The sequence below is a fragment of the Propithecus coquereli genome, unplaced genomic scaffold (assembly GCF_000956105.1).
Source record: "Propithecus coquereli isolate 6110/MARCELLA unplaced genomic scaffold, Pcoq_1.0 Scaffold124, whole genome shotgun sequence".
Lineage (NCBI taxonomy): Eukaryota > Metazoa > Chordata > Mammalia > Primates > Indriidae > Propithecus > Propithecus coquereli.
In genome coordinates, this window is record NW_012136525.1 from 347,738 (window position 1) to 353,396 (window position 5,659).

Sequence of the window (5,659 nt, forward strand, 5' to 3'; positions counted from 1 at the left end):
CCCGCCTCGGCCTCCCAGAGTGCTAGGATTACAGGCGTGAGACACCGCGCCCGGCCTGAGTCCTCTGTTCTCATCCATTGGTCTGTCTCTGTTCTTGTGCCAGTACCATGCTCTTTGGGTTACTATAGCTTTGTGTTATAGTTTAAAGTCTCATTAAGTAATGCCTCCCAATTTGTTCTTTTTGCTAAAGGCTGCCTTGGCTATTCAGGCTCTTTTCTGATTCCATATGAAGCATAGAATTATTTTTTCTAGATCTGCAAAAAATGATGTTGGTATTTTAATGGGGATTGCATTGAATCTGTAAATCACTTTGGGTAGTACAGATATTTTAACAATGTTGATTCTGCCGATCCATGAGCATGATATGTTTTTCCATCTGTTTACATCCTCTGTGATTTTCTTCCTCAGTGTTTTGTAGTTCTCCCTGCAGGGGTCTTTCACCTCCTTGGTTAAATATATTCCTAGGTATTTTATTCTCTTTGCTGCTATTGTGAAAGGTACCAAGTCTTTGATTTGATTCTCAGCTTGACTGTTGTTGGTGTGTAGGAATGCTACTGATTTGTGTACATTGATTTTGTAACCTGAAACTTTGCTAATTTATTTATCAATTCCAGGTGTCTCTTGGAAGAATCATTGGTGTTTTCTAAATATAAGATCATATTGTCAGTAAAGAGTGATAGTTTGACTTCATCTTTCCCCATTTTGATACACTTGATTTCATTCTCTTGTCTGATTACTCTGGCTAGGACTTCTGGCACTATGTTGAATAGAAGTGGTGACAGTGGGCAACATTCTCTGGTTCCAGTTCTAAGTGAAATTGTTCTCAATTTTTGCACATTCAGTATATTGTTGGCTGTGGGTTTGTCAAATATGGCTTTTATAATTTTGAGGTATGTTCCATCTATGCCTATTTTGTTAAGAGTTCTTATCATAAAAGGGTGCTGAATATTGTCAAATGCTTTTTCTGCATCTATTGAGGGGATCATATGGTCTTTGTTTTTGCTTCTATTTGTGTGGTGAATCACATTTATAGATTTGCATATGTTGAACCATCCTTACATCTCTGGGATGAAGCCCACCTGGTTGTGGTGGATTATTTTTTTGATATGCAGCTGAATTCTGTTTGCTAGGATTTTATTGAGAATTTTTGCATCTATATTCATAAGGGATATTGGTTTGTAGTTTACTTTTTTTGTTGTGTCCTTTCCTGGCTTTGGTATCAAGGTGATATTGGCTTCATAGAACAAGTTAGGGAGGCTTCCTTCCTTCTTGAGGTTATGAAATCATTTCTGCAGTATAGGTATGCATTCTTCTTTATAGGTCTCATAAAATTCAGCTGTGAAACCATCTGGAACAGGACTTTTTTTGTTGGAAAATTTTTTATTGCTGCTCCAATTTTATTACTTGATATTGGTCTGTTCAGGAGTTCTATTTCTTCCTGACTGACCCCAGGGAGGTTGTGGCTTTCCAGGAATTTGTCCATTTCCTCAATGTTTTCAAGTTTATGTGCGCAGAGATTTTTATAGCATTCAGAGAAAATATTTTGTATTTCCATGGTATCCATTGGAATATCTCCTTTTTCATTTCTGGTTGAGCTTATTAGGGTCCTTTCTTTTCTTTCTCTGGTTAATCTAGCAAGAGACCTGTCAATTTGTTTATTTGTTCAAAGAACCAACTTTTGTTTTATTAATCTTCTGTATAATTCTTTTGGAATTGATTTCATTTAGTTTTGCTCTGACCTTACTTATTTCTTTTCTTCTGCTAGGTTTGGGATTGTTTTGCTCTTCCTTTTCCAATTCCTTGACACAATTCATTAAATCATTGATTTGTGATCTTTCTGTCTTTTGGACATAGGCACTTAAAGCTATGAATTTTCCTCTTAGGATTGCTTTTGCTGAATACCACAGATTTTGATAACTGTGTCCCCTTTGTCATTTAGTTTGAGGAAGCTTTCGATACCCATCTTAATTTCCTCCTTGAGCCAATAATCATTTAGCAATAGGTTGTTTAATTTCCATGACTTTGTGTAGAGTTGAGTGTTTCTGTTGGAGTTGATGTCTAATTTTATTCTACTGTGGTCTGAGAAAATAAATGGTATAATTTCTACTTTTTAAAATTTATTGAGACATGTTTTGTGGCCTAAGATGTGATAAATCTTAGAGAATGTTCTGGGAGCTGATGAGAAGAATGTATATTCGGCAGTTTTCAGGTAGAATGTTCTGTAAATGTCTGTTAGGCCTATTTGTTCTAGAGTCCTGTTTAAGCCCATTGTTTCTTTGTTTATTTTCTGTTTGGAGGATCTGTCCCATTCTGTCAGTAGGGTGTTGAAGTTCCTGGCCATTACAATGTTGCTGTTTATCATTTTGTTTAGATCAAGTAGGATGTCCTTTATATATCTGGGTGTTCCTGTGTTAGATGCATAGATATTTAGGATTGTTATGTCTTCTTGTTGAATTATTCCCTTAACCATTATATAATGACTGTCTTTGTCTTTCTTCACTTTTGTTGATTTGAAGGCTATGTTATTTGATATGAGGATGGCTACACCAGTTTTCTTTTGGTTTGCATTTGCATGGTATATTATTTTCCATCCCTTTACCTTGAGTCTGAATGAGTCTTGTGGGTTATATGGGTTTCCTGGAGACAGCAGATACTTGGCTTGTATTTTTTTAGCCAGCCTATATGTCTTCAGTGGGGAGTTCAAGCCATTCACATTTACTGAAAGAATTGATAAGTGGAGTGGATTTCTGTTCATCCTGTTGGGTATACCCTTATTTCTTTATTTTACCTCTTGAGCCATTGTGGTATCTGGGTTCTGAATTTTAGCTTTTGGATAGTTTTACATTGCTGAGGGTCTATTGTGCTTATCAGTGTATAGTGCAGGTCGGAGTACTTCCTGCAGGGCAGGTCTGGTCTTCACAAATTCACTCCACAATTGCTTGCCTGGAAAGTCTTATTTCTCCCTCATATAAAGAAACTTAGTTTTTCATGACATAAAATTCTAGGCTGGCCATTATTCTGTTTTGTAAGACTGAGGATGGGTCCCCATTCCCTTCTGGTTTGTAAGGTTTCTTTTGAGAAGTCTGCAGTTAGTCTCATAGATTTCCCTTTGTAGGTGACCTGCTGTTTTAGCATTACTGCTCATAGGACTGCCTATTTCGTGTTTAACTTTGACCAGCTTAATGACCATGTGACATGGTGATTGCCTTTTCACGATGAATCTACTAGCAGTCCTGTGTGCTTCTCGTACCTGGATATTTAGATTTCTAGCTAGGCCAGGGAAATTTTCTTCAATTATTCTCTCAAATAAATTATCTAACCCTTGTGTATTTTCTTCTTTGTCCTCAGGGATGCCTATGATTCTTATGTTTGGCCACTTTACATAATCCCACATTTCTTATAGGCTTTGTTTGTTCCTCTTATTTCTCTATTCTTTCTCTTCAATTGATTTTTTTAGCTCATAGGTGTTATCTTCAAGCTCTGAGAGTCTTTCTTCTGCCTGATCAAGCCTATTCTTAAGGCTTTCCACCATGTTTTGTAGTTCCTTGAATGAATTTTTCATTTCCAGAATGTGTTTGGTTTTTATTTAATACTTTGATTTCTTTAGAGAATTTTTCATTCATTTCCTGCATTGTTTTTGTGGCTTCTTTGTGTTGGGTTTCAATTTTCTCTTGTATTTCACTGAGCTTTCTTACAATCCATTTTCAAAATTCTTCATCTATCATTTTAACCATTTCATTTAGGTTGGTACCCATAGGCGAGGAGTTATTGATTTCTTTTGAGGGTGTCCTTTCACCCTGATTTTTCACATTCCCAGAGTTCTTTCATTGATTGCTTCTCATCTTGCCTCTTAATCGAGCACTGGGGATGCTAGGGCTGGCTTATGGCCCTGTCTCTGAGTCCCCAGAGATCAATCCCTGATCGTGCCAGGGAGAGGAGTACTGGTCCTAAGTTGCCTTTGGGGTGTTTCAGCAGGTTTGATGAACCTCTCGGGTTACCTCTCACCTGTTGTCTTCATCTCTTCCCAATGGAGTATAGTAAGTTTGGTCTGCCAGCTTAATGTCCAAGCTGGTGGATTGTACCTGTGGGTATGAATCTGCCACTTCCTAATTGCTTGAGTTGGAAGTCACTATGTTTAGCTATGAGGTTGTTTCCTCTGTCATTGATTGCAGTTTGCATGGAGGAGCCAGCTGCCAAAGTAATCTTTTGTGCCCATGGTAGGCTCTGGTCCCCCAGGTGGGGTACATGAATGCCCCAAGCTTTAGGAGGGACCCTGTAACTCCCAGGGGGTCGCTTGGTCCCTACTCCCCCTGAGATGGGGAGAGAAACAAGAGACATCGTAGCTGGGATGCAAAAGCCTGAGTGAAGGGCTTTGCTACATTATGATTTCTTAGTAACATTTTCTTTTATCTAGCTTATTTTATTGTAAGAATATAGTATAGAACATATATAACATGCAAATTATGTGTTAATTGACTGTTTATGTTATTGATAATGCTTCCAGTCAACGGCAATTAGTAGTTAAGTTCTTATGTAGTCAAAAGTTATACTTAGATTTCACATTGTGCAAGGGATCAGTGCTGCGACCCCTACGTTGCTCAACTGTAATTTCTTCTATGAGCATTAGATCCAGATTAAACTGGCCCTTTTCCTTTTCAGAGTCAGCTTTCAAATGCTCATCTTGGAGGGCAAGGGAGGGTTAGGACATAGTTTTTCTTGTCTTTAATCCCTCTAATTTATGGGCTAACAGAAACAACTGGAATAAAAACTGTTTTTATTATTTTTTATTCATCCATTCATTTATTTAGTATTCACTGAATGCAAGCACTATCTTAGGTGTATGGGATACAGTGGTAAATAAGATACAATCCATGTTCTACAAACTATAAAAGTTAAAGACAGATTATAATCCAGTGTCATCAACACTGCAGAATTACAGTCTCCTTTATTACTGCCTCTTATGTCTTTGTATTTCTCTCCTTGTCTATGTCCAAACTCTACCAAGGATAAATAACAAAGTTTTCCTCATTTTTGAGGCATTAGTGCCTATAATACCCAACCACATACACTGCCTCTGTAAACTTTCCTCTATGAAAATGCCTCATCAGATTGCTCAGTATTATGAAATTACTAGGCAAATCACACATTCACAGCAGGGAAAATATCTAGTCACACATTGGTTTATTCGCACCTACGCATACTCAGAAAAAAACAAACACAATCAAGTCCAGGTGTTCATATAAGTGTGAAGGGCTGAGAAGCAGGAAGCACTACGCTGCCTTCACCCACTTCTCACAATTCATAGTCTCACCATTAGCAATTTTTTTGAGACAGTCTTGCTCTGTCACCCTAGGTAGAGTGCAGTGGTGTCATCATAGCTCACAGCAACCTCAAACTCCTGGGCTCAAGCAATCCTCTTGCTTCAGCCTCCTGAGTAGCTGAGACTACAGGAGTGAGGGCACCACCTGGCTAATTTTTCTATTTTAGTAGAGACAGGGTCTCACTCTTACTCAGGCTGGTCTCAAACTCCTGAGCTCAAACAATCCTCCCGCCTTGGCCTCCCAGAGTGCTAGGATTACAGGCATGAGCCACCATGCCTGGCCTAACAAAATTTCTTTAAAATAAAGATCGATCTGCAAAAGGTCACTGTTAGGCCGGG